The 27,236-nt window shown below is 43.5% G+C and overlaps 1 protein-coding gene across 5 annotated transcripts in view; it reads right to left on the minus strand.

The window, feature by feature from the left end:
- Window positions 1-27,236, minus strand: part of KCNJ16 (potassium inwardly rectifying channel subfamily J member 16) — a 92,598-nt gene that overhangs the window by 50,641 nt on the left and 14,721 nt on the right. For 2 of the 5 annotated variants that reach the window (XM_061392973.1, XM_061392977.1), the window contains exon 1: window positions 19,721-19,915. The exons of 2 other annotated variants lie outside the window; for them this stretch is intronic. The gene's annotated coding sequence lies outside the window, so the exon portion shown is untranslated. Of the gene's footprint in view, window positions 1-19,720; window positions 19,916-27,236 lie in introns of those variants that run through there. One more of the 5 variants, XM_061392974.1, reaches the window with a different exon arrangement.

Consider the following 27,236-nt stretch of genomic DNA (forward strand, 5'->3'; position numbering starts at 1 on the left):
AGTTATGTTTCCACAGTCAACTGAGTGGGAAACTGTCATGGAGGATGGTGGGTAAGCAGAAGAGGAGATGGAAACCAGCATGAATTCGAAAGGAGCTCCTTGTTGGTTTATTTCAGTTGGAAAGGTATCCTGTAAAAGGTGGATGTAAGTTGCTTCAATCGTGTCCGACCCTTTTGCGATCGCAAACCAGGCTCCTCTGTCCATGGGATTTCCCAGGCAAGAACCCCGGAGTGGGTTGTCATTTCCTCATCCAGGGGATCTTCCCGACTCAGGGATGGAATCCATGTCTCCTGCATTGGCAGATGGATTCTGTACCACTGAGCAACAAGGGAAAAGAGGACTTGGTTCTAACTTTGAGACATCTGTTCAAATAAGAGGGAGGGGGCTTACATACTCCAGATGGGAGGAAATAGCCCCGCATTTTTGTCAAGTGAGAAAGAGAAATGGTGGCAGCGAGGTCCAAGACATGAATTTGGATCCCAAATGGCAAAACTTTTACTTGCCTGGCTAAGGACTTAAAGTCTTTTTTCAGTAGCCATAAACCTGCTAAACAGCATTTCTGAAAGGTTTTGGTTACATTTCTGGCCATCGAGGCAAATGAAATGGAGGACATGTCCATTTTTCAGATTCTCTCTTTGACAAACTCAGCAAAATTGCATGGTACTTTATACATTCCTGGTCACTTAAGTAGAGAAACTGCAGATCATTGAAGAGAGACTAAAGAATTTGATCATTCCCAGTGACAACTATGGGCTTTTAAGTATCTTTAACAGATGAATATGCTAAATGAACCCAATGAATTAAACTCAGCGTGTAAGGAAGACTCTGTGCGTCTAAATGAGGTCCATAATCCAGCCCAGAAAAGAAAAGTACCTGGGAAAATAAATTCCAAAGGTTTCCACTGGCCTCAATTACCCACGTGCTGTGTCAATCTTACCCAGCCAGACTGTAACAAAGATGACCTGTTTTCTACTAGCTGGAGGTTTGTGAGAAAGCACAGAGTGTTTTGCGGTAAACTTTCCCCCTTATCTTAGAGCTTTCAAGCCTGCAGCATTTTCTTTCAAGGGGAAAACAAAAAACCCAGAACAATTACCCCCATTCAATTATAAAATCGCCATCATCAGCCTTTTTGCCACTGACCCTTAGGACAGAAGCAGAATCAGCAGGATCTGCCTGGATCCAGTCGCCCTGTTTTACCAGCACAAATACTTTGGCAGATAAGTGTGTGATTAAATTCAAGGTGGAGCCTAAAAAAATAAATGCTTGAGCACATGACGGAACAGCTTTCCTGCTGTGCAAAGAGGCAGCTGAGACCGGACCGAAGTGGCCCCTTCCAGTCCCGGTCAGAGCTCTTAGCTTAAAGCTTCCCCAGGATGTCAGCACCAGACCTTGGATGATGGAGACAGTTACTGCCAAGGTTAGAGAGTGCTAAGAATACATACTCTGCCTTTATCTTGAGTGTGATATAACTAGAGATTCTAAACAGAGTTAGTCAGAGCCGTGTGTTCTCTGTAAATATTGAAGTAACTAGCTTTTAATGTTTTATCTACATACAGATTTGGTAAACAGAGATGTGGGTAACCTTCGGGGAAAATGTTACACTTGGTGGCAAGCCTAGTTTGCAGCTCAATATTTTCCCTTCTTCCTAGTGAAGTTAGTTTATGTATCAGTGGCCCCTCTGGTTACAAACCACCGCATAATGGAAACCCTGTAGGTTTACACCTCAGTAACATAAAGTGTGTGTGGTTTTTTTTTTTTCCTCACGGTCTCCTCCCAGTCAAAAATCCCAGCTTTAGGAGCTCTGGGAGCAAACAAACAAAGACCCATGGCTTTAGGTGGTTGTTTCTCTTCCAACTTGGAGCCCATTTTTTGGGGAGGGGGGTGGGGGGTAGGCAAGAATACTGGAGTAGGTTGCCATTCCCTTCTCCAGGAGATCTTCCTGACCCAGGGACTGAAGCCATCTGAGCCACCAGGGAAAGCTAAATCATCTGCCTGCAAGGTGGGAGACCTGGGTTCAATCCCCGGATCAGGAAGATCCCCTGGAGAAGGAAATGGCAACCCACTCCAGTACTCTTGCCTGGAGAATCCCATGGACAGAGGAGCCTGGTGCATGGGGTCGACAAAGAGTCAGACAGGACTGAGTGATTTCACGTTCGCTTTCTCTTCCAACTTCAGGAATCTGGGCATAGGGAGAGTTCAGTGAAAGCAGGCATAAGGTCTCATTGCTGGCGGCTAAAATTCATGTACAAATTATGCAAGGTTCATAGTTCCATCTAGACAAAAATATTTAGGTGGCCAAATGATATGGCTTAAATACCCAAATCCTGTTACAGAACCCTTCTGAGGTCTTCAACAAGTGTTCTCTACTACTGCGGGTCCATGAAGAGGACAGAGGACTCAGTTGTTCTGCCTGTTCATACCTCTACAAATATATATATATATATATATATCTACAGAAGAGCAACTTTCATACTTTTTGGTAGACACAAGGCTATCATTTTTCATCACTGAGTTTTCAAATTGAATTTGTAGTTTATTTTAAACTGAAGACTTTAGGGACTTCCCTGGTAGTTCAGTGGCTAAGACTCCACACTCCCAGTGCAGGGAGCCTGGGTTTGATCCCTGGTCAGGGAGCTAGATCCCACAGGCAGCAACTAAGAGGTCAAAGGCTGCAGCTAAAAATCCTGCCTGCTGCAACTAAGGCCTAGTGCAGCCAAATAAATAAATGTTTTAAAAAATGGTGTAGGATAGCGATTCAGCGAACATGTATATATGTGTGTTTATGCATATATATACATACATGATTCATAATGATTCATATACGATTCCGCAAATATTAATAGATATGTATATGTATTTAGGTATACATATATGATTCAGCAAACATGCGTGCTTATTCACTCAGGCATATCTGATTCTTTGCAACCCCGTGGACTGTAGCCCAACAGGCTCCTCTGTCCATGGGGATTCTCCAGGCAAGAATGCTGGAGTGGGTTGCCATTTCCTCCTCCAGAAGATTGTCCAGATCAAATCTGGGTCTCCTATGTTGCAGACAGATTCTTTACCATCTGAGCTACCAGGGATTCAGCAAATATATATATATATGTATATGTATTCAGCAAATATTTGTTAAAAAAACTGAAGACTTTTACTGAACCATATTAAGATCTATACATTTTAAATAATTCAAGAACATGGACCTAAAATTGGCCATTGGGCAAAGGTACAATGGCAGGCCTGGCAGAATCCCATGAACAGACAACCAATAAAATGTTGGTGACAAAGACAGAGATCACGCCTCCTCCCTGAGCTTTTACTAAAGCCCCAAGTAGGAAAAAAAAGAAAAAAAGCACTTGACTTCATTTGATTTCTTTTCATAGCAGCCACTAATAACTTCGAATACCGCCACAAAGGACCATCCAGTTTATTCATAAATTAGAAGTGGTCCTGTCTTTCACGTTTAGAAATAATGCAGCATCCAGCAGAGGCTGTCACTTTGCTTCTGTTCTCACAGAGGACCAAATTCACTAGATGAGTCACTCACAGAATTAACCTTTTTAATGAAATCCAGTCCCCTGAGAATGTCAGCATTTCTAAAGTGCCAGTCCGCCACGTGTTTGCTGTTTCATGTTCATTCCCCCCAGACTCATAAGGGCTTCCCTGGTGGCTGAGACGGTAAAGAATCTGCCTGCAATGCGGGAGACCTGGGTTCCATCCCTGGGTCAGGAAGATCCCCTGGAGGAGAGAATGGCAACCCACTCCAGTATTCTTGCCTGGAGAATCCCACAGACAGAGGAGCCTGGTGGTCTGCAGTCCATGAGATCCCAAAGAGTCGGACACGACTGAGTGACTAACACACTCACAGACGCACACTCTTAAGAGCTGTGTATCTCAGCCATCACTGACCAATTTAAAGAGAAACACAAGTCTGGCGGTGGTGAAGTGCCTTGGCCCACATATTCTGCTGGTTCCCAAACCTGACTGTGGGTGTGAATCACCTGCAGGCTTTGTTAGATGCACTGGGCTCCCTCCCCAGAGCCGATGGGGACTGGCTGGGACCTCGGATGCTCTGCTGCAGAGCTTGCTCCTGGACACATGTCTCCTCCAGCAACAGAATACAAGAAACTGCTCAGAACTAAAATCAACAGTGTGCGTGGGCAGTGGGGGCAAAGTCTGGACTGCAGGGACACAAAGAGACCAAAACCCCCAACTGGCCCCTCTGAAGATCCAGGCGCAAAACCTTGAGTGTCTCCTGCACACAGCACCACTTCAGAGGCTGGGCCAAACACCTAAACCACCCTGACTTGACCCCTGGACACACTCCTACCCATCACCTCAAATAAGGAACCGGCCCACCTTGGGGAGCGAGCAGACAAGGGCATCTATTGCTTGTTCTCACTCCCTCCTGCCACAGGAGGGACCCCAATAAAACCCCACCTGAGCTTCCTGTCCAGCCTCAACTTCTATTGATTCAGGAGGCCAAGAACCCTGGCTGCTGACAGACTTGGAAGAGCTGAGATGGAGCCTGAGAGTTTGCATCTTTTACAAGTTCTATTTTACTGATGCTTTTGAACTGTGATGCCAAAGAAGACTCTTGAGAGTCCCTTGGACTGCAAGGAGATCCAATCAGTCCATCCTAAAGGAAATCAGTCCTGGATATTCACTGGAAGGACTGAGGCTGAAGCCGAAGCTCCAATAATATCACATGATGCAAAGAGCTGACTCATTGGAAAAGACCCTGATGCTGGGAAAGATTGAAGGCGGGTGGAGAAGGGGATGACAGAGAATGAGATGGTCGGATGGCATCACTGACTCAATATACATGAGTCTGAGCAAACTCCGGGAGATGTGGAGGACAGGGAAGCCTGGCGTGCTGCAGTCTATGGGTTCACAAAGAGTCAGCTACTGAAAAACAACAAACAAGAAGTTCTCACCTGATCTGAACTCTGTTAGAGCCAGTCCACACTTTGAGAACCTCAAACGTAAGTCACAAAAGGCATCAGGGGCAGAACCTGGATTAAAACCGAGGTCTGTCTGATTCTATGGTACAAATTGCCCACTGAGAAGGTAGCTGTCATCCTCTGAAGACTTCTCTCTTGCAGAGATCGAGGACAAGGAGGAGGAGACATGTGGTATTCGAGAGAGACGTGGATATGGAAGTGACACCCTGGGATGTGGGTTGCCTTGTCTGCCTTGTATCACTTGACCGACCTGATCCTTAATGTTCCCACCAATATCCTTAAGAATTCTATGAGTAATGTTACTCAGCCATAAAAAGGAAGGCACGTGAGCCAGTTCTAATGACGCAGATGAACCTAGAGTGTATTATACAGAGCGAAGTAAGTCAAAAAGAGAAAAACAAATTTCTTATATCAAAGCATACATATGAAATCTAGGAAGATGGCACCAATGAATCTATCTACAGGGCAGCAATGGAGTTGCAGATACAGAGAAGACACTTGTGGACACAGTGGGGGAAGGAGAGGGTGGACAAGTGAGAGGAGCATGGAAGCATAGACAGTAATATATGTAAAAGAGACGGCTGGTGGGGGCGTTGCGGTATAGCAGAGGGAGCTCAAATAGGTGTTCTCTGACCACCTAGATGTGTGGGAGGGAGGTTCAAGAGGGAGGGGACATGTGTATCCCTCTGGCTGACTCATGCTGATGTATGGCAGAAGCCAACACAATATTGTAAAGCATTTATCCTCAATTAAAACTAAAATTTTTTTTAATGTAAAAAAAAAAAAAAGAATTCTGCTACTTTATTCTCACTGATCTCACAGAGTTGTTTTGAAGATAAAACGTGATTATTGTTGTAATAGATTTGTCTAAACTTTGACGTGCTACCACAGATCTTTTTGTTATTTTCGTTAGGGATCAAATCAGGAAAAGAGTAAAAACAAACAAAACAAGAAAAACAAAAAGAGGCGACTGAAGGATCTGGTCTTTAGTTTAAAAGCTGAGACTACGTAAAAGGAAATGCCACGCACGACAAAGAGGTTTATTGGAACCTTAGGAGCTCAGGGTCTTTAAGACGAGTGCACTGAAGGTCCTGAGGATTGGGCAGCTGCCAAACGTGTCCAACGGTGGATTTCTTTTCAGCTTAAAATATGAACATCCTATTTCTTCAAGAGACATTCTTGTGATGAGTGCCAGAAAATGATTAATTATTGGAAGCGCTAGTGGTAAAGAACCTGCCTGCCAATGCCAGAGACATAAGAGACCTGGGTCGGGAAGATCCCCTGGAGGAGGGCATGGCAGCCCACTCCAGTGTTCTTGCCTGGAGAGCCCCATGGACAGAGGAGCCTGGCGGGATACCCTTCATGGGGTCACAAAGAGTTGGTTGGACACAACTGCAGCGACTTAGCACAGGACAAGCTATTTTCCAGGAGCATAGCACATTTTCAAGTAATTAGTTTTGAATAGTAAAAATGTAATGCTAACAGCTGTCTTTAAAATATATATGTATTTTTTCATTCAGGGACTACTGAAAATATTTTACTCTTAAAAACACAATTCCATTACACTGATCCTTGTCTCTATCAGCTGCTCTTCTTCAAAATATAAATTTGACTTCATCTGTAATAAATGAAATACAGGATTTGCTATGCAGTGAGTAGTTAACACAGGTGACTTCATATAACTGTTATTCTTAATTATTGCATTTGCTAAAAATTTTGTTTGGGTATTTCTGTAACATACTGTGGAAAAATCCCAAACATTTTGGCCAATGCAATAATTTTAATGCAAGAGTGAAAACTAAAGGCAGCTTCTACTTTTTCCATGAAAACTCCCATTGGAAATATTTGCATACCATGAGCAGTAACTTCTAACTATTGAGGTTAATATTCACTGGCAGAAAAAGAAAGGGGTCTATTTTATACTGAATAATTAGAGACTTCAAGCTGTAAACTAAAAAATCTGTCAAGGCCCACTGGGCTCTACATTTATTTATGCTTTTTTCCCTCAAACAAATGACCTGTTTGGTATTAGTTCAATATTTGGTATTAAAGCCTGCAGATTTCCATTTGTCATTAGGAACATAAAGAACGACTGTATTTTTCCCCATCAGTGAAATATTACTTTCCTTAGATTGGATATTATACTTGCTCAGTGGAGTGAAATCCTTGTTGATTTATGGTGCTAAAATTCTTTTTGTGTTTATTAACTTTTGATGAAAATGACAAATCCATGTGCCGGTGAGGCTGGGGTTCTGCCCGTTAAATAGAGTACAGATATCTTCTTTTCTGTTTCTGATTTGCCATTTTTCTATCCTTTGAATGTCTTTGATAGAGAAAGTACAATTTAATGCTTGGCGTGCAAAAGAGAATTCTTCAAAGAAGCCAATAAACAGAGAGCAGAGAACAGGGTCCGGGGGCAGCGTTTGAGTCCGTTGTCTCAGTGACTGCACATTTCTCAGGCTTTCACTTGGAGTTGTGTGCAAAGGTTTCTCGAATGTTGGGTGAACCATCCAAATTACGTGTTAATATTATTCAGCGTTCCTAGTAAGCACACAGATATGAATTTATGGGGAAAGGGCTGATGCTAAAGCTGAAACTCCAGTCCTTTGGCCACCTCATGCGAAGAGCTGACTCGTTGGAAAAGACTCTGATGCTGGGAGGGATTGGGGGCAGGAGGAGAAGGGGACGACAGAGGATGAGATGGCTGGATGGCTTCACTGACTCGATGGACGTGAGTCTGAGTGAACTCCAGGAGTTGGTGATGGACAGGGAGGCCTGGCGTGCTGCGATTCATGGGGTCGCAAAGAGTCGGACACGACTGAGCAACTGAACTGAACTGAACTGAACTGGGGTTCATTAGAGCACATGGATTAGTGGTTAAACACATCCTATAGAGAAAGAAAGCCTGCCTGGTCCAAAGTCAGCTATTCCATTTACTACTAATAGCTGTGTGACCTTGGGGACATTTCATGGCCTCTCTGAGCCCCTGTTTTCTTCTCTGTAAAAATGAGCTTTCTCATGGGGGTAGAAGAATGAATGCTTGTAAAACCTTTAGAACAATGCACACACGTAGTTAACACCCTGTGTTTTTATTGTTAAATAAAAATCCATGAGTAAAGTGAATTAACTCTTTTAGCTTAACTGTAGAAGCTATCACAGCATTGTAAAGGAACTATACTCCAAGAAAATTTTTGAGTCATATATATACCAATATTAGTACATATAAAACAGATAATCAACAAGGATTTACTGTATAGCAAAGGAGGTCTACTCAGCATTCTCTAATAACCTTTAGGAAAAGAACCCAAAGATGAATAGATATATGTGAGTGAACCAAATTCTGTGCACCTACAGCAAACACAACATTGTCATCAAGTTAATAAAAAGTTAAATTAAAAACAAAGAAGAAAAGAAAGCAGGGAGTAAATTGAAAATACTATTTCCGCTGTGAAATGACACATGCTCCTCTGCTGTTGGCAGGCGAAACATTGCGTAAGTTTCCCCTCTTTGGGAAACTCAGCAGAAACATCCGCTTTCCCTAACTTTGGTAACAGAAAGCTTGCGCTGTGGACACAAACCCTTATGAGAACTGACGAAGCCACCTGTTCTCACGATACAGAGAAAACATGAAGTCTTTGTAAAACACCAAATCCATCCTACTAGACAGCATCAAAGAAGAGCCACGGGCCGAAGGTGAAGCTGAAAGAGTATATCAAACATAATCTAATCAAACAGTAGAGAAAACCCATTTAGGATGGTGACGATAAACAGGTGGTTTTTATGATACAGTTTGGGCATAGCATTTTGATAGCCGTCACTATTTCCTATTCAGTGCTTTTTTTCCCTTTATCATCCATGGTCAAGAAATTGTGCCACCAGCCAAGGCATCTCTTGTATTTATTTCCTCCGTTGGTTACTTTGACTGGGTCTTCGTTGCTGCGTGCGGGCTTTTTCTGGCTGCAGGAAGCCGGGCTACCCTTTGCTGCTGGTGCTGGCTCCTCGCTGCGGGGCTCCTCCTGGGGGCCAGCACAGCCTCCAGGGCTCAGGGGTTTCAGCAGTTGCGGAGCACAGGCTTAGCTGCGCTTCGGCATATGGGACTGTCCCGGACCAGGAATCGAACCCGAGTCCCCTGTGTTGACAGGCGGATCCTTAACCCCTGGACCACCACGGAAGTTCCAGGAATTTCTTAATTTTAATAGCTCTGGGTTTTTTTCCCCCTCAGGTAAAAGAGGAGCAAGTCATACTTGAGCAAGACAAACCTCATTCCTGTGGGAAAATGGTCGGCGTCTGAAACGAGCAAGCATCATGAGGAGAAGGAAGAGGTCTGGGTCAGTGTGGGGACGGGGCTGCTGATCATTTAACACCACTGCTCACCCACATGAAATAAAGTGGAGATGAGAGGATTTCAGGGAACACCATTTGTAATATTATTTGTTTTCCAGTTTTCCTTTCTGAAAAATAGAGGTGATCTAACACCAAACAGCCAAAGCAAGACTCCGGGAAGCCATCAAACAGGCAGCATGACCAGAGCCTGTTTGTGCCTGTGGGTCTCACCTTGAGCTTGGGCTCTATTACACTGTGCTTCTGCTGAAACACGCATCGGAGGGAACAAGGCCTCTCTGTCACCACACAGTCAGCTGTTTGGAGATTAGAACTATGCTTCAATCACTTCTTGTTTTTTCTTTTTTTTTTCTTGTTGATTTACTTTAAATTGGAGTGGGCTTCCCTGGTGGCTCAGTCAGTAAAGAGTCCACCTGCAAAGCAGGTAGACCTGGGTTCGATTCCTGGGTCAGGAAGATCCCCTGGAGAAGGGAATGGCAACCCGCTCCAGCATTCTTGCCCAAAGAATCCCCTGGACAGAGGAGCCTGGCAGGCTACAGTCTGTGGGGTCGCAAAAGAGTTGGACACAACTTAGCGACTAAGCCAACCGTAATTACTTTTCAATGTTGTATTAGGTTCTGCCATACGACAACTTGAATCGGCCATAAGTACACGTGGGTTCCCCCTGCTCTTGGGCCTCCCCCACCCATCCCACCACTCCGTCACAGGGCTGGTTTGTATTCTAAATGGCAGGTGTCGGGGTGGTAGGTTTGGATTGTATCAGTTTAGCAAAACTGGGGCCACACATTCCAGAACTGAATTTCCTGTATCGTTTCAGGCTATCCTGGGCCACAAGAAACATTCTGCATGAAGTCTATAAGGCGCAAGGAAGCCAGGAAAGCATTCCCTTTTTCTTTACACTGAAACACAAGTATTAGAATTGCGTCCACTGTGACACTTCCCTCAATTTCCCAGCAAAGTTGATTTTTCTGCCCTCACGCTCCTTGGAGAGGCTTTGTTCTTGTCTTTCCCAATGGCAAAGAGCTGACAGGCTTACCCTTGTATACCCTAGTGCCCAGTGGAATGAGTACTGCACACTCACTTGGAAGAACAGAGATATGGTTTGTTCAACCTGTGAAGCCAAAGTGTAAAAGATGTTCTGTCTCCTGAGTGGCGGTGGGGTCACTCGCATGCTGATGCCTGCAAAGACCAGACCCACGGCAGAGTTATCATGGTTCCACTCTGTGCATAATTAACACAGTCACTTTTCCCCACATAAAATTCCAGGCACAACTGCAGAAGCAGGGTCCACTCTTTATGCCGACAAAGAACGGGAATGGGGTGACACCAGTATTTAGGAAAAGCCCACACAAAATATCCCGCTACAGCGACAGAAGGCGTGGACCAAACAGTGTTCTGAGCCCCGCTGTGAGCAGAAATCACAGTATGTTTTGCTTCTGTTGAGTTTGGTTTGGGGCGGCTTGTTTATGGTTTCCCTTTGTTCAGATTTGTTTCTCTGAATGTTTCTTTAGCTTTTAAACTTCTGGTGTAAATGCTGTAATCTTATCTCCAACTCAATATTGTTATCTGGTACAGTTAAATAAAAATTTTAGTCATAAGGAAGTGCAACGCCTTCCCTTCCCACAAAGCCTAAATTTAAATATGTGTAACTCATAAGTCTTAGGTCATCTGCTCAAATTAGCCACGCTACTTTCTCCCTGAGTGTTCTCCAACCACCCACAAGCTGACTCAGTCCTGACCTGAACAAAAGGACCAGGCTTCTCGATGTGGCAATCCTGGTGTGTCGCACACAGCCTCTAAGACTCCGGCATCTTCTCAAATTTTAATTGCATGTCCTGGGAAAGATTTTCTTGTTCCGTCTATAAATAGAACTCAGTGGTAGACGATGAGAACGTTAAAGGTCAGTTAATAACCTCATACTTCATCAGGATAGCTGAGTGCATCTTTCAGGTAAGTGCAAGTTGACCAGTCTTATTAGTATTCCCAGGCGGTGCCAGTGGTAAAGAACCAAAGCAGGAGACATAAGAGATGCGGGTTCGATCCCTGGAGGAGGGCATGGTGACCAACTCCAGTATTCTTGCCTGGAGAATCCAGTGGAAGAGGAGCCTGGTGGGCTATAGTCCATGGGGTTGCAGAGTTGGACGTGACTGAAGTGACTGAGCATGCATACATCAGTCTTAAGGCCTTCTTCAGCAGACTCAAGGCAGTGGCTTCCACACAGGAGAACTTTGAATCAGAGATCTACTGGACATTTTGAGGGGGCGGGGTCTGGCCATTAAGCAGGTGCCTTGTTTCATGAGGCTGAAAGTGTTAGTCCCTCAGTCGTGTCCGACTCTGCAACCCCACGGACTGTAGCCTGCCAGTCTCTGTCCATGGGATTCTCCAGGCAAGAAAACTCCCTGGAGTGGGTAGCCATTCCCTTCTCCAGGGGATCTCCCCAACCCAGGGATCAAACCCAGGTCTCTTTCATTGCAGACAGATTCTTTACCACTGAGCCACCAGGGAAGCTGGTTACTTTGGATTATTTTCCTAAAAGTAGAGACAGAATGTCCTGAAAACTACTGTTCAGGACAGTCTCACATGAAATAAGTACATAATTGTGAGAAGACTGCCAACTTTGTGGGTGAGGAGCTGTTTTCGTTGGGGGTGAAGGTGGGCAGAGCCCTTTAACCAATCGAGTACCAACCTATCCCAGGTATTTAGCCTCACAAAAATTCCCCTTTTATAGTGCTTCTCAAAATTGTTCATTAAAAAACAAAACCAAAAGAGAAATGAGTATATGACCCTTATCCTGACCTCTAAAATCCTAGGAGATCTGAGAATATAACCCAGAGGACTGGGCCCAAACTCACAGTATTCCAGTCTTAAGGTTTTTCTTTAAAATACATGCTGCATTACAAAGATAATTTTTTAACCAGGCTTATCAGTTAAATGCTTCCCTTCATCTACTCTCCCTGAAAAAGCTGAGTTAAATTAATGCTTCAAAGATACACCCTGCTTATCTTGTGGCTTCTCATTGCTCCTGAGATGCTGCTACTCCTGTGAACACAGTCCTCTGGGGGCAGGACTCATATATATGAAAAATAAATACACATTTTTGTTGTTTGGTTGCTAAGCTATGGTCGATTCTTTGCGACCCCATGGATGTAGCCCGCCAGGTTCCTCTGTCCATGGGATTTTTCCAGGCAAGAATACTGGAGCGGGTTGCCATTTCCTTCTTCAGGGATCTTCTTGACCCAAGGATTGAACCAAGTGTCCTGCCTTGGCAGGCGGATTCTTTTCTGCTGAGCCACCAGGGAAGCCTGCAAACTACACATACTTAGCTATAAAAAAGAATGAAATGATACCATTTGCAGCACATAAATGGACCTAGAGATTATCACACTAAGTGAACTAAACCAGAGAAAAAAAGACAAATATCATATGTTATCACTTATATGCACAATCTAATTTTTAAGATGATGCAAATGAACTTATTTATGAAACAGAAAGAGACTTACAGATATTAAAAACAAACTTACAGTTATGGAAGCGGAAACGTGGCGGGGGGAAGCAGTGAATCAGAAGCTTGGGATGAACATGAACACAGTACTGTCTACACCACTATATGTTAGATAACCAGCAAGGACCTACTGTATAGCTCAAGAAACTCTACTCAATATCCTGGGATAACCTATATGGGAAGCGAATCTGAAGAAGAAGGAATACATGTATATGTGTGACTAAATCACTCTGCTGTCCACCAGAAACTAACACAACAGTGTACATCAACTCTACTCCAATAATCTTTTTTTTATAAAAAGAAAAAGTAGACTGCACAAAAATCTAGGAGAGACTATACAACAGCTGAAATACATGGTAGGGAAAATGAAAGAGAGACCATGCCATTGGGAGGCTGGGGTGTCTTTTAAATAAAGTACATTTGTTCTTTGTCTCAATTAAAAGAAAAAGAAATTTTTGTCTTTATCCAGATTGTCTTATTAAAAAGTTGTAGCGCTGAAGGTGCTGTGTCGAATACTGGATGCTTCTATACACAAATGATGGCATTGTTAGGCATATCCGTTTTGTGGAATTTTAAATATATTTAACAGGTAAAATGTAGTTAATCTCTTTTTATAGAAACTAAGGCTGCAAACTTAGAATGTCTGATAGCTACATGGGAAAATACAAGCATGGTGAAGACTCCCTGTGTCCTGGGAGGGACGACTTCGTGCGCCAGCTTGGCCAGGCCACGGCACCCAGTTTGGTCAAACACCCTCTGGATGTTGTTGTGAATATGTTTGCTAGTTGTGGTTTACCTTTACAATCTGTAGACTTTGAGCAAACCAGACAGCCTTCCATAGTGAGGGCCGGCTTTGTCCAATCAGGTGAAGATATTAAGAGTCAAGAGTGAGGTTTCCCAAAGAAGCAACAAAAGAAATTCTGCCTCGAGGCTGCAACATAGTCCACCAGTTTCCTGCCTGCTGGTCTACCCTGAAAATTCTGGACTCAGGACTGCAATATTAACTCTTAATTTCCAGAGTGCCAGCCTGCCTCACAGATTTCAGACTTGCCAGCCCTCACAATCATATGACCCAAAACTTGCATTAAATTTCTTCCTATGTCTCCCTCTCTCTCTCTATATGTGTGTGTGTGTGTGTGTGTGTGTGTGTGTGTATCATATCGGTTCTATTTTTTTTGGATAACCCTTATACAGTTACCAAACTACAGTGGAAAGAAAGCAATAATTCTAAAAGAATTGTCAGACTAAGCTTTGGAAAAAAAAGTCTTGTAAAAGAGTTCATAGGAAAAACAGTATTCTTACCACGTACAAGTTCTGAATTCCAAAAGCATACCCAGGACAAGAGCAACAGGCCACTCATTTGTCTCTCACCGTATTGCTTCCATGAAAAAAAGTTCAATTCGTTAGTGTGCTAATTGTATCTTATGTTATGGTGGTACTAGGTCATTGAATGACCCTTAATTATTTACAGATCTGCCTTTTTTTGCCAGACTGAGGATAGGGACCGGATCTTCGTCATCTTGGTACCAGACCCAATAAATGAGTATTGATTGCATGCGAACATGGTTCTAATTTAAGATAGAATAGGATGAAAAATGAAAGTTCATTGTGATGAAATATGGTTTTGGTCATGTTTGCCGGAACATAGTTTTTTTTCTTAAAAAAGAGAAAAACTGAATATTTCTTTTTGAGTTAAAAGAATAAATCTTATGGACTATAATCTAAAGCCTTGCCACCATTTGAAGTCTTTAAAATTATACTCACAGAGTTTAAATAAAATCAGAACTTGTGATATTTCTCGACATTGTTAAGAGAAAAATCACCTTCTTTATGTGGAACTTTTGGGTAAACCTGTTCTGGGGGCTGTTTCTTACTCAGATTATTGACTTTTTTTCAGTTTTCCCTGCTTTGTGGACAGTTTCAGGTCTATTTTTGAAAGACAGTGAGTGTGGAGCCAGAGAAAGCTTTAAAAGTCAAATCCTCTTTGAATCACTATATGCATGGTGCATCTGAATCCTTGATCTTAGAGTAGAAAGCCCCTGGAGGGCAGGAGGAAAAGAATTGATCCCGTCTCCTCCACTGAAGAACAGCTATAAGAAAAGTCAAGTCATCCACTCATCCAGCCCGTATGTGTAAACAGCTCCAAACTCGAGGGTGTACATGCCTAAAAATGATGAAAAAGACTTCTCTGGCGCTGGCTTCCTAGGAAAGCAGGATGCAGATGACCCTGCAGAGGGCTCCTCCAGTGTGACCATTATACGGTCCAGACAAGCCTTTCTTTCCCCCAAAGCGGAGCTCTTTGGCCTAGAAACTTAACTGAAAACAATCTTGTTGTACAGTTGCTCAACTGTGTCCGACTCTTTGTGACCCCATGGACTGCAGCACGCCAGACTTCCCTGTCCATCACTATCTCCCGGAGTGTACTCAAATTCATGCCCATCGAGTTAGTGCTGCCATCCAGCCATCTCATCCTCTGTCATCCCCTTCTCCTCCTGCCTTCAATCTTCCCCAGCATCCGGGTCTTTTCCAGTGAGTTGGCTCTTCGCATCAGGTGGCCAAAGTATTAGAGCTTCAGAAGCTTCAGCGTCACTCCTTCCAGTGAATATTCAGGGTTGGTTTGCCGCTGCTGTTACTGCTAAGTCGCGTCAGTCATGTCCGACTCTGCGACCCTAGAGATAGAAGCCCACCAGGCCCCCGTCCCTGGGATTCTCCAGGCAAGGACACTGGAGTGGGTTGCCATTTCCTTCTCCAGTGCATGAAAGTGAAAAGTGAAAGTGAAATGTGAAAGTGAAGTCGCTCAGTCAAGTCCGACTTGTGGTGACCCCATGGACTGCAGCCTACCAGGCTCCTCCATCCATAGGATTTTCCAGGCAAGAGTACAGGAGTGGGGTGCCATTGCCTTCTCCAAGGGTTGGTTTACTCCCCAAGAAATCTACAATTGCCTTGTAGTTTCCCATCTGTTGGCAACAGCTGGCATGAGTTTCTGTGTTGATGAGACCGGGGCATTCCTCAGAAGTCTCAGTTGGTGAGCACAGCGTCATTTTCTGTCTGTCGAGTTGCAGGAAGCAGGGCTTCAGTCACCTTCACTCCCACCCCTGTATTTTGTTCATCACCATCACCTACCTGCCATACACAGTATTCTTGCTCCCTGTCTAACTATTGAAATCTATACCTACCCTGGTCTTTTTTAACATCTCAAAAAAGAAAATCTCAAACATATCTCACTTGCAGAATCCTCTCCATCTTGGAAAACAATCCTGGCACATAGATGATTCCCCCAGGACCCCTCTTCCCTTTGTAACTTTCCTTCAGCCACACTCGTCTTGTTGCTTCTCAAATAGGCCCAGCACGTCAGAGCTTGCACGGGCTGTTCCATTTACCCAACCTTCTCTACTCCAAGGTATCTGCCTGCTCAATTCCTCACCACCTTGAGTTCTTTGACCAAACATCACCTCCTCGGTGAAGCTCTCCCGGGCTGTCCTACTTAAACATGTAAACCTGTGGCAAGCAGCTTTGGCACTGGCCCCCTGTGATGCCCTGCCTCCTTCAGGCTTTTGTGAAATCCCTCCCCTTGAGGGCTGGCTGGAAGAAATGACTCATTCAATAGAACGTGGCCAAGCTGAGGGGCTGTCACGTCCAAGATGCGGCTGGAGAAAGACTCTGTCTTCTGTCTTGCTTACTCCCTCGCTTGAGTTAATGGAAAGCAGCTGCCATGCTGGGCGCTGTCTTATGGAGAGGCCCAAGTGGCAAGGAACTGGAGGAGGACTCGAGCCAACAAGCCATAGAGACTGAGCCCCCCGCCAACTGCCCCAGAGGAGCCAAGTTCTGCCAGGGACTGCGTGACTGAGCTTGGAGGAGAATCCTGCTTGGGCAAGGCTGGCGATGCCTGTGGTCCCACTGGACTCTTGACTACAGCGGGGGAGACGCTGGTCCCGAGGACCCAGACAAACTGGCTTCCTGACCAACACCAGCTCTGAGACAACAAACGCTTGTTGTTCTAAAATACTAACACAATATCCACTCTTCCACCCCCGCACTTGATTTCTTTCTCTTTTATGTTGTCTTCTATAAGACGTCACCATTAATGTTCAATGTATTTCACTTACTGACCGTCTTCCCACACATCTACTAAAATATGAGACTTCTGAAGGCAGAAACTTTTGTCTTTTTCTTTTCATCAGTATATGTTTGAAGTCTAATCACTGCCTGGCTCAGAGTAGTCAACAAATATTTGTTAAATACATGAAGCATTATATCACTCAATGGCAAATTGTTTTTCCTAAGTTCCTAAGGAAAATGGCTTCATTGCAACAATCTCCCACAGAACCCTCATTCTTTCACATGTTTTAATATTTAGTAAATATTTGTTGAGAGGATCAATCAATGAATAAATTACAGAAAATTGGATTTTTTTGTAAGTGCAGTAACAATCCAGTCAGGGAAATGATCAGATGATCCATTATTTCCATGTCACTGTCTTATAGAGGTCAAGAATTTGAGACTGTGGTGGCAAGAAAAAAAATTAGAATTCTAGAGTTTTCATTTTTCACACAAAATGTATGTCTTTGTCTTCTTTAGGACATTAACTTATTTATTTCCCATTATTCAAAACAATGATACTAGCAGGAAAGACAAACAGCAAGATGCCCTCCATTCTGGAAGAAATGCATTTATCAATGTGACATAAATGCCTGGAAAAGAACAGTGTCAGTCATCACCTTATAAAAAGGATCGGGTAGATTCTTGAGGGTTAAGGTTTCTGCTATGTAGAGGGATGGAGGCACGATGACAGGTACCTGCCAGTTTGCTGAAACTGATATCCATGGAGAAAACATCACTCACTCATCAGTTTCAGAGAGGGTACCCATGCGTGTCCTCAGCCACTCTACAGACAATGGCCACACGTATGACATCTGTAGAGACAGTTCCTCTCTGCGGTTGTATCAAGCCTAATAACTGTGGGTAACATCATACTAGGAAAAGGTAGGAGGTCATCTGGTAATGAGAAGCACATGTATTTTGGAATTCAGACAGGAGTGAGTTTGAATCTGAGACCTGAAGAAGTTACGGGGCTCTCCCCAGATTACACAGCTAGAGTGGAAAACCTAGATCTCCATCTATAAAATGAAGACAGTAGCTCCCTCCAAACTTGAAGTGAAGAGCCACTTCACCCAGAACATAGTAAGCATATGAATGCCCATTTCCCCACGCTGCCATAAAAATATTTATAGTCCGTGTGATGCCCGAAATAATGACATTTTCCATCTACTGTTCCTAAAGTTAGATTTGAGGCTACTTTTCCTAGAAAAAGAAAGTAACATAAGGTGCTCTAGGATAAATTCATGGGGGATAAAAGCCAAACCATCCGCTAAGTGATGGGTTTTACAAATTCAGAAAAGAAACAATTCAACTAAATCCCTGGGTTGTCCTGGTTATAAATATTTACTCCAAGTACTCGTTCTTTATATATCTATTGTTTTCCCCCAAACTATGCTTTTCGCTAATTTCTTTCAACTAATTTATATCCAAATCTTGATGTGGACTCACCACTCACATGTATAATGGGAAAAGCATACTTTTCAATGTCCTTGAAAACTCTTGTTCTTTTGCAAATAAAAATATACTTATTTGGGAAAACGCATTAAAATAGCAACTTGTGTGCCCCTCCCACTTCAGTCTTTTTGTCCGGTTTCAGATGTTGTCATGGTCTTATTTTGCATGGGACTGATGTCTTGGATTTATCACAGATGCTCACGTGTTCTAAAAAAACACTTAAGGAATTGCTTCTGTTAGTTACTCTGGTTTTTCCCCTGTCTCTGTCTTTCTGTCTCTCCCTTCTTTTTTTGAATTGAATTGAACTCTGGACCCTGTTCACTTTTATACTTATTTTTGGCTTAATTTCCGGAACTCTACAGTGGTATTCAACAAAAGAGCTGTGGCATAGGGACTTCAGGTCACTTTGTTGGTTAAAATCTGACAGAGAGCGGTTGGTCTACATTTTCCAAAGTAAAGTGGCAAAAGGGCATCAATATGCTTTTTCTTCTTTAAGGTCTGTCTCTTGTAGCTGGAAGGGGTAGATGTTTAGAAGAAACACTCCAGTCCCATTTCCCTAAAGACCTCTCAATTCCTATAACCATATAAGAGTATGATGCAAATGACCAAAATCCATTGGGTTTATAAGACAGTTCTTGTTTTCCACTTATATACTTCCATCCAGCAACAAGGGAGACAATTTGATTTTACATGTTAAAAGATTCATAGTGTTCAAAGAGCAAGAATTGATAAGTCTATAGTTTTCTGAATAAATATTCAAAGACAAAAGGTCTCAGATTTTAATGGACAAGAGAAAAGGCTTTGGAGAAATTAAGGTGAACATACAGGAGAAATAGAAATTAGAATAGAAACTCTCTATTTTGAAGCTATGTTAAAATCAGTCTAGAGAAATGGATGTTTTTATATCATCTCATATACAATCCTCAGAAAATAATCAACCTACTTTCTTGAAGTATTTTCAGGGGATGCTTAAATGTACATTTCACTGAAGCCATATATTCATAAATGTGTACATATATATGGATGCCATGATTTGCTTTTGATAGCAGTTATGAAATACTCCATCTGCTATTAAACATGGAATCTGAAGAAGTCACTTTTAGATATCTACATATATAATGGAACATTAGGTCTCTTTCATAAGCTCTTTATAGACCAATTTGAGACTATGTTTTACCAAAGTTTCACAAGACGCCTACTTAAAGCCCTCACATAGGGAATTAAATTGTCTTAATTGCATCTGATTCCACACTGATATTGACATTGCTGGATACAGAGTTTTGCTGCTTTCTGATCAGTGGGCAGCATGAACAAACACAGACTGAATGACTTTGAATAAGGACAAAAACAGAGCCAGGCTTACCTGTGTCCTTTCTCCCGAGGATCTAGGAGCTAGGAACTCACAGCTGGGCAAGAGTGAAAATGTTCTTTAGTTAATAATACAGGCAAGAAAAGCTCCAGACCCCAAGAACCTGGGTTAACCATTGACACTGGCTTGTTCCTACAGTTCCACCCTGGGAACACGCATAGGTAGCCCGTGGCATCTTAGGAAGCCGGCGCCAACCGGTCAGCTGAGACCACGGCTGGGGCCCCGCCCCTGCACCCCTGGGGGAGGTCCGGGGAGAAGGTCACCCAGGCGTCCCCTGACTCACTGTTCACTTGCTTGGGAACACAAAGGAGGAAGATTTCCTGGGCCAGAAATATGTTCAGCAGTGCCCGTAAGTGACTCAAATATTTACAGACAGGGCTATTGGAGGCTCAGTTTTCAGACTTTGAGCAATGCAAAGAAGCTCTTTTTGTCAGAGTTCTTTGCATACATCTGAGCAGGTCAGAGTTGAAAGGGGATGCCGATGAAAACGGAGACGAGACAACCTGCAATGGCTAAGCAGCCACTCGTCCCTTTACTCAGCGTGCCTTCGGTGGTCATCTACCCTGTGCAGCGCAATTCCAAGTGTGGCTTCCCGGGTGGCTCAGTGGGAAAGAATCTGCCTGCAAAACAGGAGATGCAGGTTTGATCTCTGGGTCGAGACGGTCTCCTGGAGAAGGCAATGGCAACCCGCTCCAGTATTCTTGCCTGGGAAACCCCACGCACAGAGGAGCCTGGCGGGCTACAGTCCATGGGGTCGCAAAGAGACACACACGTGCACACATGCTCCCAAAGCACAGGCATCCACAGTTGAATAAGCCTCGAGAAACAGAAGAAAGAGACTAAGGCTGAAGGTTTCTCCTGCCCACAACCTCAAGAGTCAGAGTTTAAAGGACTTCCCTGGTGGTCAGTGGTTAAGACTTCACCCTCCAACACAGCAGGCACAGGTTCCATCCCTGGTTGGGGAGCTAAGACCTCACACGCCTCATGGCCAAAACACCAAAACAGCAAACAGAAGCGTATTGTAACAATTTAATAAAGACTTTAAAAACCATCCACAACAATAACAACAACAAAATCTTTAAAAAAAGAATCAGAGTTTAAGACAGAGATGATAAAGAAAATACAGGCTGTTGTTCATGTCTAGAACGTACAATCTGATGGTCCCTCTGCCCCAGCAATCAGTCCTCAGGGGTGAGATGAAATTTTGAGGCAGTGATGGGGTCAAGCTGACTGACCGAGAGTCAGAAAATTGAATAATACGCGACGAGGTGGTAGAGTCAAGAGAAAGGTCCAGAAGAGGTGAAAGTCAGCCACAAGAAAGGAAAGAAATAACAATCCCAGCTCTTCAGAACCTGGGGGCGGGGAGGGGAGGGCGGGGCTGTATGCAGAGGGTTGCCAAGGGAGGTTTGTGCTGGCCAGAAACCAGCATTTTTCTTTCCTAGGAAGAGCGCTGGTAGGCAGGGGTCTGGAAGCCTTGTCCAGTTTGGTTAACCCTCCAAATTTAAGGGGCAGTGCCTAAGTTCCGACCAGAGTTGCTGTTGGGGTGTTGTTGGGTGTGTGTTTGCTTTTTTTTTTTAATTAAAAAAAATGGAGTATAGTTGCTTCGCAACGTTGTATCAGTTTCTGCTGTGCAGCAAGGTGAGTCAGCTGTGTGCACAAATTATCTTCTCCCTCTCAAGCCTCCCTCCCCCTCCCCATCCCACCTCTCTAGGTCATCACAGAGCACCGAGCTGACCCCGAGTCAGAGCTCTGAATTCCTCCCACCTGCTCCTCCCCCTGCTGTGTCCGCAAGCCCATTCTCTGTCTCCTCCCACCCTGCAAATGGGTTCATCAGTGCTGTTTTGTTAGATTCCATAGCTATGCATTAATGGACAATACTTGTTTCTCTGACTTACTTCTCTCCGTATGACAGACTCTAGGTGTTCGCACTTTTAACAGCATGAACACTTGAGGAGGCAAGATTGGATGTCGGTGTTGGGACTCACTGGCTTTGTGACACCGGGAGCCGCTTGACCGCTCTGTATCCATCTCCTCATCTGTAAAGTGGAAATAATAATAACAACAACTACAACCGCAGCTCCTACTCAGGCTGGTACTTGGTGTTCCAAGCCTGCGAGCCCTCCATCAGGCTTGGACATTCTGATAGGAGCGCGTGGTCTGCAACCTGTTACTCAGTAACCCAGGAGAAGAGCTTAAACCCTTCAAGGGACATATCTTTTTAATCACCCATAAATGTCAGGGAGGCAGCGAACCTGGAGGTGAGCCTTTCTGCCAAGAAATCTGAAGACTGGAGAGATGTCTGCATGCCCACACACATGGAGGCCGCTTCCGTTGCGGGGCATTCACAGTAAGGCAGGCTGACTGCTTAGTGAGTGTTATCAGTCACTCTGCTCTGTTCCTGGATGGGGAGCTGGGATTTTTTTATTAGTGGTCCGTAGGAAAGGACTGAATGGAACACACATGACTCTCTCTACAAGGACAGTCTCAGGGAAGGTGGCTTTGTCTGGCTGACTGCCGAGGAGACAAGGCAGCCGAAGACGGATGGCATAGGAAAGACCCTGCAGGAGACGAGGAGGCAAGATGGGGACCTGGATGGGCTCCCAAGCCCGAGTCAGACCATCGCCGCCGCCTCGTCCCTTTGTTTGAAGTAAATTCCCAGAACACCAGGCACGCCCATACTCACATGTAAGCAGAAAAACACTTGCCAAAGCCAAGTCAAATTATCATCTGGATCGGCTTCTCTGTCACATTCTATGCTTCCTAAATCTACCTTAAACTAAAACTAAACGTCTTGAAGTTCAGCTTTGGGGAACTACAGGCCTCCTGGAAACACAGAGAGAAACTGAGGCAAATCGAAAAAAGCCTGTTTAAAGATTTGACAAATGACAAGATGATGAAAGAATTCATTACTCAAGTGGAAGAACTCTGATACCTTTTCCAATAATCTGTACTTTGTTGCTGCCCGATGATTTTAGTCATGGCCTAAAAAGAAGACAGACTCTAAAAAGAAGATATACCACACAAATTCTATACCCCATCCAGCATTCTAGAGTATAGAACTGAGCTGGTGCTACTCTAGCTCTGTCGTGGACGAGCTATATTTGTTTGTTTGGCCTTCTGCTTTTGTAAGACCTGAGAGCTAAGAATAGTTTTTACATTTCTAAATGGCAGGGAGAAGATTACTAGAGGAGTAATATTTTGTGATGTAAAGTTATATGAAATTCAAACTTCAGGATCCATAAATTTTTTTTTTTTTTTTAAACATAGCCCTACTCTTTAGTTCATTTACATGTCATCGATGGCTGTACTCACCCTATGGCAGCAGAATTCTGTGACCCTCAGAGTCTCAGCAGAGACCAGGTGGTCCTCAAAACTTCCCATATTTAGCATCTGGCCCTTTGCAGAAAAAAATGTTTGCAGAGCCCCGAGCTAGTTAAACTATGCAATTTGCATTCTTCAAAGATGATGTTCCTCTTTCCTGGTTAATGGTTAACATATAGTTAACTCCAAGTCAACTGAAATTCTAGAATTTAAAACCATATTTTTTTTACATCCAACCCAACAATCATGTTCCTTGGTCTTCACTGAGACCAAGAGTTAAAAACCTAAGTCCACACAAAAACCTGTACACAGAGTATTTATAGAAGTTTTATTCATAAGTGCCAAAACTTAGAAGGAATCAAGACATCCTTCAGTAGGTGAATAAACAGTGCTACACCCAGACAATGGAATATTATGCAGTTCTAAAAAGAAACGAACTACCAAGCCCTGAAAATACACAGGGAAACCTTAAATGCATGTTTCTAGGTGAAAGAAGGCAATCTGAAAAGCCTGCATAAAGTATGATTCCGAGTATATGGCATTCCGAAAAAGCTAAAATTATGGAGGTAATAAAAGATCGGGTTTGGTGAGGAGCAGAGGGAAGGAGAGATAAACAGGCAAAGCCCAGAGGGTTTTTGGAGCCGTGAAAATTCTCTGTATGATTTAACAATGATGGATGTATAGCATCGCATGCATGCGTGCTAAGTAGCCTCAGTTGTGTCTGACTCTTTGTGACCCCACGGACTGTAGCCCCCAGGCTCCTCTGTCCATGGGATTCTCCAGGCAAGAATACCGGAATGGGTTGCCATTTCCTTCTCCAGGGGATCTTCCTGACCTAGAGATCGAACTCAAGTCTCTTGCACCGGCAGGCAGGTTCTTCACCACTGAGCTGCCTGGGAAGCCCCATGTCCTTTCGTGTCTTCCCTCAATGTTACTGGAAATCTGAAACTGCTCTATGAAATAATCTTTTTTTGAAAGAATATTTTTTCCTTCAAGGTTCCTTTGACTCAGTCTGTCCTTGTTTACTGCATTGATTCATAAGTATTTTTAAATGATTCTGAAAAATAAACTTTTTAAAGGCATTCTCCCTTTGATCTCTACGTTGTGGCCCTTTGTTGCACGTGTCATGTCCTTCACCACGTTTTATACACTCGTGGGTCAGGACTGACTGAAATTTATCCCCTGGTGAATCCAACAGAGTGTCTAGCAGAAAACTGCAACACAACAGATCCTAAGGGATGAACGCTTGTTTAAAAAGGAAGCAAGTATACCATATTTGGAGACCAAAGCCTTTGGAGCGGTTGATTGCAGTGTTCTTGGCCCTTTCCTTCAGCTGTCTTTCTGAGCTGGCCTATCTTTGTCCATCTCCAAATGGACAAATCAGTCTCTCTGAAATTCCGAGACTCTCTTGCTGCCTGTTTGAACCCAACCAACATCATAATTTCTGGATTCTGCCTGGGTCTTTGCCCTCTTTTTATCATCCCAACTCTCAAAATCTTCCTTCACTGTGTCTCACTTCCACCTGAAGGACTCTCTGTTTTACCATGCTCCAAGCCCTCCATGATAAGAGGCAAAGGAAAAAAAAAAAATAAAAGGTTAACTTGAATTTGCTTCCTCAAGGTGCAATCCAGTTCAGCATTTTATAAGCTGACCCACACTACTGCAGCAAGAGATTTAAACAGAAATGATGCAACTGACTATCATTCAAATGAGCTCAATACGCTGAATGAATCACGCTAACAGGTTCTTCCCAGAGCGGGGGAGGGGCGAACAGGAGACTACCTTTGAGAATCTCTCTCAGATATTTAAGTTATGTATGTTTACCGTAGACACTATGAATAAGAATGTGAAAAAGCTGATAAAAATGATTCAGCAGCCTCAATTTCTTTTGGCAAAGTTATTCCCACTCTTCCCCACTGTGCTTTTAAGTAAAAAATCGAGATTCAATTATATTCACAGTTTTGAATCTTGCTTTTTAATCACTGGCAAAGAGCTCTCGTCTTAAAGCAAAAGCATGCATTAGTAACCATGGGATTCCTGACATCCCAGAAAAGCAGGTGAAGAAGATCTGGTGAGACAGGTGCTGGATTTCTGGTACTCCACAGTCAATCTCCACCCGTGTTTACTGGTAGGATTTACTCTGAGCTGTCGGCATCAACTGGAACTGTGCTCTGAGACAGGTTTGTAGATGCTCCAGCATGCTGTTTGAAGGTGTGCCCAAACACTTGTTGTTCAGTCTCTAAATTGTGTCCAACTCTTTGTGGCTTCATGGACAGAGTTGGCTCTAACTCACGTCCATTGAGTCGGTGATGCCATCCAACCATCTCATCCTCTGTAGTCCCCTTCTCCTCCTGCCCTCAATCTTTCCCAGCCTCAGGGTCTTTTCAAATGAATTGGTTCTTTGCATTAGGTGGCCAAAATATCGGCGCTTTGGCTTCTCTGGGAGAGGTGCTTATCCACCTAAAAGCAGGAGATGGTTAGATAGCAACACCGACTCAGTGGACATGGATTTGAGCAAACTCCTGGAGATGGTGGAGGACAGAGGAGCCTGGCATGCTGTAGTCCATGGGGTCGCAAAGAGTCAGACACGACTTAGGGACTCAGCAACAATCCTCCAGGAAGGTTGATTGGATTACATAGGATGCCCTTATTCTAAAGACCATATTTCTTTTAGGAACTCTTTATCTCTCCAAGGGAAGACTGAGATAATTACTTGAATACTTGAAGCCCCTGACTAGCTTCATTACCTCCTAGATTATTTCATTAGGAAATATTAGAAGGAGACCATTTACCTACACAAGGTCCTCAGCCATCTTCGATTTTCATATGGCAACAGAACTATCTCTCCTCTCCTTAACTCCCCACTTGTCTTGTTTCAAGCTACAGAGACAGATTGTCAAAAGGGAGGTCCTCCCAGCCTCCCTCTCCTCCAAGACATATTTTCCTCTAATGCTTTCCTTCCCCCCTAAATAAGAATTAAAAGTGATATTTCTTTTGACAGCTGGTAACTAATCCCACCTTAGCAGGAAGGAGAACAGGAAGCCAGCAAAGGAATTTTCCATTCCTATGTCTCTCTTAATTTTTTTCCACATCAGGTACTTTTCAAAATCTAGACATTTCCCGTGAGTCTGTCTATCTTCTTGTTTTGTCTACTAGAGTCACGTGCTTTTAACTTGTCCCGTGCGGGCTGCGGAGAAGCCTGACGGAGCTGATGTTTGTCTATGGAGGAGGGAGAACTTGAGAGCCTTTGAATCTCCAAAGGGAATAAGACTGAAATGTGATGCCTTTGCTTATGCAAACGGGATTTTTCCTCTTGTAAAGATAAAGTTCACACAGCTAGTCCCACAAACCACAAATCAAAATGCCTCGTGTTGTGAGGACAGCTACAACTCTGACTCAAAGTAAGTTTCTGCTCACCCATGCTTTGCCTGCCAGACAGCCTTGCCTCCTTGATTCCTTCCTGCCTTCCTCTCCTCCATTTCCTCCTCAAAACAAAGCAAAACAAAACAAAAAAAAACTAACAGATTCTGTGTACTCCTCTCTGTTCCAAATCTTCCACAGAGTATGTGACAATAGCTGGGGGCGGGGAGGGTGGCAGGGGGGCGGGTAGCGGGGGTGAGGGAAAAATAATCAACTTGAATTTATTATTCCAAGGAGAAATACATTTTAGCATTTTTTAACATAAGGCACAATATTTCAACAAATGATTTTTTTTTAATTTTTTTAAAAGGGTAAAACCTTAATTTCCTAAAGGCAGCGATTTGTACAGAATGGGAATGAAATGCATCTATATCAGTGTCTTTTCAAATGAATTGATTTAATGAAGGAGACATCTACTCCAGCCTGTTAGACTCTGTATATAAGTGACTAAAAACATTGCTCTGAAACTAAAGAGAAGGGACTTCCCTGGTGACTCTGCCTTTCCAATGCAGGGGTCCTGGGTTCAGCCCCTGCTGGGGAACTAGAGCCTACACGCTTCACGGTCCAAAAGTAAATAAATAAACAAAAAAGACAGAAGAAACAAAAGACACTGTAAGACAGAAGACAATAAAGAATGGCTTCACAGTTAAAACAAAAATAAAACTGAAGATAACTTTTTTTTCCCTGAAAATTTCCAACTGTGTATTTTTACTGTGGCAATAATCATCAGAATCAAAATGACAGTAACAAGAAATGGTGGTGGTTTAGT

The sequence above is a fragment of the Bos javanicus genome, chromosome 19, assembly GCF_032452875.1.
Source record: "Bos javanicus breed banteng chromosome 19, ARS-OSU_banteng_1.0, whole genome shotgun sequence".
Lineage (NCBI taxonomy): Eukaryota > Metazoa > Chordata > Mammalia > Artiodactyla > Bovidae > Bos > Bos javanicus.